Source organism: Penaeus japonicus, unplaced genomic scaffold (assembly GCF_977035675.1).
Source record: "Penaeus japonicus unplaced genomic scaffold, GWHDUDI00000001_assembly GWHDUDI00000007, whole genome shotgun sequence".
NCBI lineage: Eukaryota > Metazoa > Arthropoda > Malacostraca > Decapoda > Penaeidae > Penaeus > Penaeus japonicus.
Window position 1 is genome coordinate 22,817,274 of NW_028234409.1, and position 10,000 is coordinate 22,827,273.

Genomic DNA, 10,000 nt, shown 5'->3' on the forward strand with positions numbered 1-10,000 from the left:
GGCACTTTCCTTCTTCCATCACCGTCCTCCCTTCCCAGCCCGCACACCCCGCAGCGTGAGGGACAAACCGGTGAAAGCAAACACTTTCTCGAATTTCACTTGGGCCCGCCTCCTCCCCAAGGAACTCCGTAGCACAAAGCCAGCGGTAAAAGCCTATGAACTGATACTGATTTCACGAGTGCTGGTGAACGCTGTCTGATTCGTCTGTCCTCTAATGTATATGCATGTACCTGTCTTGTTCTCAATCATTTTCTCTCGCCCCGTATCTCCCTCTTTCCTTCCTTCCTTCCCTGCCGTAATACGAATCCCTACCTGTGTGCAACCATTTATTTCTCCCTTTCTCTTCCTGTCCCCAATTAACACTCTTAACCCATCCACCCCAGACTTCCCCAGAAAGCCCTCCCAACAAACACGCACACACACATACGCATACTCAAAGCAAAAGCACAACCATAAGCACACAAGCGAAAATGAAGGTGATCAAAATCCCGACGTCCTCCTGTCATGACAGGTAGGGACACAACCAATCCTCCACACAATCCTTCTCCCTTCACCTTCAACCTCCTTCCTCCACCCCTCTCCACCCAATTTAAACCCCCTTTTCCCTCTCCGAAGCGTGCGGTATGCCGACGGTAAGGTGAGCGATGACGAGCAGGAGCGGCGATGGAGACAGCGACCACTGGAGCAACGACCCCACCGCCTCCGCACCTCGCCGCCGCCGCCGCCGCCACCGCCGAAAGCGTTCCTACACGACACGGCGCACACAAACACACGCACGCGGTGGTGAAAGGAGACCTTCATTCGTTGTCGCCGTCCAACTTTGAAGATTGGGAGGTAAGGGAGGGATGGAGCGAGGGGGAGGGAGGTAAGGGGGAGGGGGAAAGATGGAGGAGGAGGAAGGGCTGTATAAAGGTAAAAGGAAGGGAAGGATGAGAAGAGTCCAGCATACGGCCTCTCAAGTGAGGGAAGGCGGGAGGGTGGGAGGTTTTTGCCGTCGGAGTCAACTCCAAAGTGTGGGAGGGGAGAGGGAGAAGGGGTTGGGGGCCAAGAGAAACCCTCCCCACCCCTTCACCTCGTCCGAACACTGCCGACTGACGCAACAGAACTGGTAAGGTGACGTCAACCGTCTCCTCTTTCAGCCCCTCTTCAATTAGAACTAAACATGTAAATGACTTGAGAAAAAAAACTCATACGAAACAAGGTCATGAAATAAATCACTCAAAACAACACCAAACGTAGACACATAAAAAAAACTATCTGATCAACACACATTCTGCGGCCTCGCCTAACACAAAAAAACAAGGTTGGTCATCCAAATCAACTCCACACATCCGCTACAATTACGACAACAACGACCACATACATCCCTCCACATTCTCTTCACAAAGGCAGAAAGAAAGGGTGATTTACACACACACACACACACACACACACACACACACACACACACACACACACACACACACACACACACACATATCCCTACATCAGCCCCCCCCCCCCTCCCTTCCCTTAAGGCGCTGTCACACTAGCCTATTTTCCGTCGTTTTATTGCGTCAATTTTCAAAAATTGTCAATTTTTCGAGGCGCGCAGTCACACTAGGAGCCATCGGCTTAGTAATGCGATACTCGCATCGCATTTGTAAACAATGGCGCCGAACAAGCGATAGTGCGCGGTTATGCTAGACTTTAGCCGTTTTAGCAGATGCTGAGCGTAACAAGAAAAAGCAATAAAATGTTCTAATTCAAGTATTCTTCTTAAGGGCCTGTATCCATCCACAGTCCATTGTTTTTCAAAACTGGAGGAAAAATAGCGCGCTCTGCGGCTGACGGATGTAAACAATGAAGTCCAGCACTTAAAACAAATTTTATCTAATGAAATAAAATTTAGATTTACATATTCCTCTTTGTCAATTGTAAGCTGTGAATATGAAAAGTAAAGTTCATTATTTGAATTATTAATGATTTAAAAACAAAACATATACAACATTTAAAAATATAGTTCTTGATTTGATTATGCTTGGCCAATAGGACGACGGGAATGTTTCACGCGGAAACTCGGAATATCGTCTGACTAAAAAGATGCCAATTCGCTCAAAAATTGACAATTTTTCAGAAAATTGACGGAAAAGTGCTAGTGTGACAGCGCCTTTACCAATCCGCTCCGCCGAACAAGTCCCGTAAAGAAAATTACACCTGATCCGTCACATGTGCAATGCGCAGGTGTTCGACGCTCGCGGGTGTTGTTACGACCCCCTCCCCCTCTCCCCTTCCCTACGGCCACCTAGCGACCGAGCGAACCTCACCTGCGGGCCCGCTTAACGTCCACCCCTTTGCCCCTATTAGGCGCTCCACGTATTCGGAAGTACAGCGCCGCCCCGACTCCTCCGATAGCTCTTGCCTTATTCCTTGTAGCTGTCAGTGCCCTCTCGCCCTCCATCCTTTCCACTCCCTCCTTCCTCTCCTTCTCACCCCCCCCCCCACGTGTTGGTCTGCTTCTTCCTCACCTCCCTTTTTCTCTGGCAAAACGGGTTAAGTGGGTTTGGCTGCCTGTGTACTAAGTGCTTAGTGGTACTCCCAACTGCTCGCTGTTCATCTCCCCTTGCGTTTTCCACCTTGGGTGTGTATGTGTGAGAGAGCATGACTCAACATCTTAACCGTGATGACCAGTCCCCTTTGTCGATTTTGCATCTGGCTGGAAAATACAATGATGTGGTATGCTGTTATATCTGGTGTAATATAAATACTACTTTTCGTTTCAATACGAACAAGAAGGAGAAAGGAAAGGGAGGGAGAAATGGAGTACAGGAGTGGAAGGGAGGAGATATGGACAAGAGTGGGGAGAAGGTAGAAAGTGAGAAATAGGAAGTAGGAAAGAGGCGCCAGTCACCATGTATCTCACTGACCCTTCCCATCCGAGTCCAATAATGCACTAACACGCGAAACGCCGACATTAAAAAACAACCTAAGGAATACAAAGAACGGTCAAATCTAGCCGAATCTCTTTGAAAGAAAAGTCAACCTCATCTTGCAGTTGCAGCCAACCCAGCGCCTATGCCCTGGCCCCTCCGTGACCTCCAGGGACCCCGAACTCATGTCATGGCGCAGTCGGCTGATGAGATCCCCTCCCCCCTCTCCCACTACCCCTTGACAACATGCTCGCGCGCGCGTGCGCGCACACACACACACACACACACACACATATATACACATGCACATACACATAAACACACCTGCCTCCCTCGCTAACCCACCCAACCTGTCGCTTCACCGATCCGGCCCCCACCTTCATCATCACATCGCTCCCAGAATACGACCAACACTCACCTTCCCTGCACCTTCCCTCCCCTTCCTCCCTCCTTCTCCTCAAATTCCCCCTCCACTTTCCCTCCCTTCTTCCTATCCTCGCTCCTGACCTGATACAAATCGCCTTGTTGACTCAGCGCAGCCATGTCGCTTCCCAGGCCAATCTGTTCAGAAGTGGTCCTGCTTCTTAATCAACCAATTAATCAACCGGACACACAACGGACGCGTTGTGTGTGAGTGAGTGAGTGAGTGAGTGAGTGTGTGTGCGCGCGCCTCATATCAAGATCATCATCCAAAATAGTCCCTACATTCTGTTCTCATTCCCCCTCTGCCACAAAACAACCCCCAAGAGTGACCCCCCCCCCCAAAAAAAAAAAAAAAAAAAAAAATCACGAGAGAAGGATCTCCCGTGAAAATCCCCGGGACCGACCGACCGACCGAGGCAGCAACGAAACACTGACCTGAGGGGCCTTCGAAATCGCATTCTCGCCTTCCTTCCGCTGACCTTATCCCCGTTTTCGTGATACTCAATCACGTGGGAACGAATAGAAGAGATGGGCGAGGGAGGAAAGGAGGAAGAGGAAGAGGAAGAAGAAGAAGAGGGGGAGGAGGAGGAGGGGGAGGAGAAGGAGGAGGAGGAGGAGGAGGAGGAGGAGGAGGAGGAGGAGGAGGGAAAGAAGGGGAGGAGAAGGGGGAGGGAAAGATCGGGAGGAGAAGGGGGAGAAGGAGGGAAAGATCGGGAGGAGGAGAAGGGGGGAAAGGGGGGAAAGAAGAAGGAAAGAAGGGGGGAGGAAGAGGAAGAAAAGGAAGAGGAGGAAGAAGAGGAGGAGGAGGAGGAGGAGGAGGAGGAGGAGGAGGAGGAGGAGGAGGAGGGAAAGAAGGGGAGGGAAAGATCGGGAGGAGGAGAAGGGGGGAAAGAAGAAGGAAAGAAGGGGGGAGGAAGAGGAAGATAAGGAAGAGGAGGAAGAAGAGGAGGAGGAGGAGGAGGAAGAAGAATAAGAAGAGTGGGAGACGAGATGATGACAAGAGTGTTGGAGGTGTATGTGTAAGCTGTCTCCTTACTGGATGCTCCCCCTCCATCCCGCCCTCCCTGGCGAGGTAATACACCCTCTTTGAAGGTCATGCTCTCCTCCCTCTCCTATCTCCCCTCTCCCTCCCTCACCCATTCCTCCTCTCTTCTCTTTACCAAGTTCCTCGACCCCCCTCCCTCTCTCTCTCACCTTTCCACTGCTTTTTTATTTTCATCCTCCCTCCCCTCCCCCCCCCCTTCCTTTCGCCTCCCTTGTACAAAATAGAACCGTCACGTGATCTCCGGCAACTCTGCGGACCCGCTCATGTAGTCTTGCCATCCCCCCCCTCTCCGCCCTACCCCTTTGACTTTACCTCCCCTGGCCCCTTCCTCTCTTCCACCCCTCTCCCCTCCCCTCCCATCCCTAGCCCTAGAATAAGCGACAGAGTGGCGCCAGTCTTTACGCCGCTCCCCGCCCACAATGGAACGTGTAATGGCGGACAGGAAGGGTGGCGTTGCCTCGCAGACTGCGGTAGCCCTCGTTTCCAGGCGGCCAATTTTTATCAAAACCATTGTCTCTAATATTATCCCCATTCTTGCCATTTTCATTAATATTACTTTTATTACCATTGTTACCAAAAATATTTTCCATTTTTATCAACACTCGTCATTATCATTATCGCCATTAAGTTAATTGTAATCATGATTATTATTATAATTTTGTTTTAAACTATAACAAAACATTTTCGCTTAAAATACAAATCGTCAAATCGTGGAGTAAACAACAGTATCTTCGCGAGACTGCAAATTACAAGGCCTTGCCAAAAAGTCAAGATTCACATTCGAGTAAAAAGTCCCGAATGTCAAAACAAGGCCCAAGTTGGTTCCTTTTGTAAAAAATGGCATAAAATAATAAAGTCAAACATGAACAAACTGGAGGAATCCAACAAAAATAATCACTTAACAACCCACGAGACATGAAAAGAAGAGATCAGTCACAAAAAACAACAACTAAGAAACCAGAGTACAACAAAAAACGAAAATGGAGGAAATAGAGACGAAACTAACAGAAGACGAAAAGACAAGAATGCCTAAGAAATAGAGACTTCAGGAGTTCCCTTCCCCTTTGCGCGTGATCCCTAATGTATATATACGATTCAAGGTCAGAAATAAACCACCCGGCAACAAGCACAAACGCCAGACCCAAATTCCCTACGAATTCGTATTAATCGTGGCCTCTAATCCGCTTTATCGCATTTCGAAATAAGGTGATTTTGTCTACAAAATATTGCAGATAGCTGAGATTGCTATGAGTAAAGGAAAACTTCGATAATCAACTGTTACTCGACGTTTAATTGCATTCCTTCCACGCGATATTTTACATTATATAATTCAACTGTCCGGAAGCGTAAAAGAAGAATTGTCAGCCAATCAGCTCGCAGAATTCCATCGAAGCCCCGCCCCCCCTTATGACGTCATCGCAAGGCGCAATCGCTTTTTGAAAGAATAAAAAAAATGGCGGGAATCTTATATTTGAGAAAATGCCGGTTTCTGTTTCTGCAAGACTAGAACATTTTCTTTGCGATGCACACGCGATCGAAAATATTTAAAAGCCAAAGTATATCAATAAATCGCTAAAAACCTTTAACACTACAGAAAATAGTCAACATATAAAGATGTGAGTCAGCTGGGACCTTTGCGACGTTGCCACATCTACTACAGAGCGTAAACTAACACCACGTGGGAAAATAATTCGTCAGTCTCGTATATATCATACTTATTATTCTAGTCACAATTTAGTAACATGGGTACCTACAAATAATCTTAAAAATTAAATTCCAGTTCTAGAAAACAATATAAAATGCTTACACCGCCACTTTCCCAATCTAACAAGTCTGAACATGAATGAAAACATTAGTATAGCCGAATTCCTTTCTTAACCAGCCGTTTTACAAGTGAATATACTTTCATAATTCTTTGCAGTGCTCAAAATGATCATAATGATCCCGTTACATAAAACAATACCATAATCATGAACATTTAAAAATAAACTGGGGAGAGAGAGAGCATCGTTGAATCAAAGTGACCTCTTGGGATTTTCTGACGATGTTCAGGAAAAACTTTTCCTTCTTTGGGGTTCCGGTTAACCTGTGGTGGGCAGAGATCGTTTAATGCCTCTCAAAGGTTCGTAAGGCTATTGGTGGTATCCTTTAGTATTAATACACAAGCAATGGCGAAACAAGTATTTAAGCACATACACAGTACAGCAAAAAAGAAAGCAAACATAGAAATAAATACAAATACATATACAGAAACAATTAAACATTGATAAGATGCTACCAAGTTCAATATCCATCTGAGCTAAAAAATACTTATTCAAGCAACATTCACTTCTATTCCGAAACCCTCGTACCTATCAGCACCCTTGAAATCCACTTGAAAAAAAATCTAAAAACTAAAAAAAAAAAACACCGTGGAAGAGGGTATCAACAAACAGACCAAAAACTACAACAACTAAAGCACTAAATTCACACTTACCGTTTGATCCGTCAGCTGGCTGCCAGGCGAAAATCAGCTGTGCCTCCCACGACTGCACTAATCCGTCATCACGTGGACAACTGCAATGGGGAGAGAAGGTCGTCAATTATGCAATTGCAGGAGTAGGTGAGGGATGTGTGGGTAAAAGGGGTGGAAGAAGGGAAGGGATGCAGGGATGGAAGAAGGAGGAGAGGGATAGATGGGTGAATGAAGGGATGGAAGAAGGGAAAAGGTGGACGGATAAGATAATGAGTGGATGGATGGACAGTGGAAAGGGAGAGATTGGTGGATGAAAGGAGGGCTATGAGAAATAAGAGAATGGGATACTGTAGCTGCTAGAAATAGGCTCGTTTACATGTATTACTGGGTGTAGTGTTTCAAAAAAAATTGAAGAAAAAAACGTAAGAACACATACAAACACAAACACAAAAACACATACCAACTCGCAAACAACACAGTAATTTATGAAGACTGCAACCTATCAGACTTAGTGGATAAGTAAAAAGCAATTTGTTTGTATTATATAAGGATTGCGTACCCGTTCTCAGTTATCGCAAAAATGGTGAAAACAATATAACCTATTACTGCTTAACATCTAAATCATCCAGGTCATAATAGTGTAGTACTTTACCTTGTAATGAAACTGTGCTTTAGATTCAGCTTGTCAACTAAAACGATTTCAATTATGCGTATCTCCAAGGTATATTTAATGCGTAACATAGTCTCCGAACACTGAATATAGAATATAATCGGCAATAAAATTATCATCATCATTATCTTCATCATTATTATTGGCATTTTTAGCACATTTACAAATAATAAAATGATACTATCAACATCTACAAATTACAATAGAAGCCCAAGGTAAATAGAATCCCATATTACTAACAGCCCACAAGATCCACTAAATATAAATCACACAACTCTCCTCACCCCTTTAAAGGTATAAAAAAAAACAACCGCATTAACTCAAACACCGTGTATTAAGCAGGCCTAACTAACCTGCCTCAAGGGTAGGGCCTACAGCATTTCCCCCTGATGACGTAACAAGAGAGGTTACGTAACTCTAGGCTAGACGGTTGCCATAGGTCGCCATTTAGTTGAACTCTGAAGATGACAGCGGGCCCTAGTAACAAGGCCAACTTTCCTGGTTCTATTCCGAGTCCTTGCCTCTTTTTTTTATAGTGAAGGTGGGTATTTTTGGGCTTCACCAGTGAAGGCTTCTAAATAGTTGCTTCAATCCTTTACCTTAACGTGGAAACCATAAAACTCAATATGGGTACATACAACGGCAGAGCCTTCAAATTCAAGTTTACATTAATTTTACGCATCACGATCAATATCAGCAACCGCCTCCCTAAATCTTAACAACTGAGAATGCCAAATTACGTCCAAGAATATTAATCAAATTATCTATAAACCATGCTCAAAGACTACACTTTTGAGGTGATGGTAATATTTACTAATATTGCGACATCTAAATGTACTTTAAAGCTCTTAAGTATGAACATTGAGCATGGGTGTTCTTGTTTTAGATACAATAAACATGCTATGCCCTCGTTAGTGCAACTAGCACTCTTTGTCTTGGTTTTGCAAAAATAATAAATCATAGATAAACCAATAGGAACTCAAACACACTAGGACGTGACCCTTTCATACCAAAAGACAACAAAATAAATAAAACAGAAAATACAACGGGATGGAACCCACCGCCCGAAACCCCACCCATCTCCTACTACGGAATCCATCTACTATATAACCCCGGGGAGCCTCCCCTTGACCCCGCTCTCTCGTAGCACCGGTGCTCCTTCCATGAGTAAGTCTACACCTCCCCGCCCACTCTGCAGCCCACCAGCTCACCACCCACTCGCTCACTCGTTTCACCGGGGCGTCTTATTAACATAGCGTTTTCATGGGCGGGGGAGCTGACTATCCAACATATGTGTTATTGTTGCACGAGGAAAAGAAAACCAAAAATTTACCAGCACGGAGGAAAACGCGTCGGTATTAGGCAGCAAGGAACCGATCTTGCAGCTATTGTTTTCGCTACATTATTACATGTACATATTTAGAGGGCAGAAAAAAGTATATAAAAAGGTTTGGTTCGGAATCAAATCTATCAAATGTGTAATCATAGATATCAACCTCAAAATTCATATACAAAATCACCGTGGTATCCAATACCGCCATGAGGAGGAAATCGTAAATCACACTGAATTAAGACTATATAATTAAATAGCGTCTTTCCGTCACCATGTCGAACGACCACCCAGAAGTTTCTTGTGTAAAGCTAACCACTGCTGAAAGACCAGGCAAGGGTAGGCTAGGCTTGGTGCCAGCAGGCGCCTGGTAGCCTCCTGGTAGTCCGATCGTCTCAACCCCACCAAACATCCTTAAAATCATTGGTGTGGTTGCCGGAGGTGGGGAAGGTTGGGTGTCCAAGACGTTGCCTTGTTACCTTACAGTAGTATTATGTTGAATAATGACAACCAATATCGCAAATATGGCAGGAAAGGCTTTGAAAAAAATTTATTTTTTATAACCAGAAAGATATCTACGCGTATATCAATAGATACGCATTTATACCCACTTTTTTGTTTGCCTATCATCCATCTATATGTAACATATATATAGGATGTATTTCTATCTATATATTCATACCTATATCAGTGGGTCTTAACATTTTTCCTACCACGCCTCCTCTAATAGTTGATTTTTCCCTTCACGCCCAACCCCCAAGATCTAATTCTCAATAATAAAATTCCTATAAAGATTGAGAAAAATAAGGTGTTTTCTGTCTTTATTGGAAAAGAACAATGTACAATAATCAAACGAAACTCATTTACCAATACATTCTGAGAGGATGGTGGTTTATCAATTCAATCATACGTTTTCCCCCAACCTCGCCCCCCCCCTAAAATCATTCTAGTCCCCCAAGTAAAGAGGCACTGGATCTTCCTCAATCTATCTTTCTCTCTCCATACAGGAACACCTTAATATATCGATCAAAACCTCCAATTCTACCTCAATTCTTCGTCTCAATACGGCCTTGCATTTTCACCATTCACTCTAACAACAATTCTCTCCTTCCCTTCCCCTGGCATTACCACCCGCAATCCGACCTCTGCTCCTGCAACCGGGTCTTGC

At 44.8% G+C, this 10,000-nt stretch overlaps 1 protein-coding gene across 2 annotated transcripts in view; it reads right to left on the bottom strand.

Annotated features, from left to right (window-relative positions):
* Nucleotides 1-10,000, bottom strand: part of LOC122262659 (serine/threonine-protein kinase VRK1) — a 95,494-nt gene that overhangs the window by 58,612 nt on the left and 26,882 nt on the right. For both annotated transcript variants that reach the window (XM_043030754.2, XM_043030752.2), the window contains one exon: nucleotides 6,854-6,933. The gene's annotated coding sequence lies outside the window, so the exon portion shown is untranslated. The remainder of the gene's footprint in view (nucleotides 1-6,853; nucleotides 6,934-10,000) is intronic.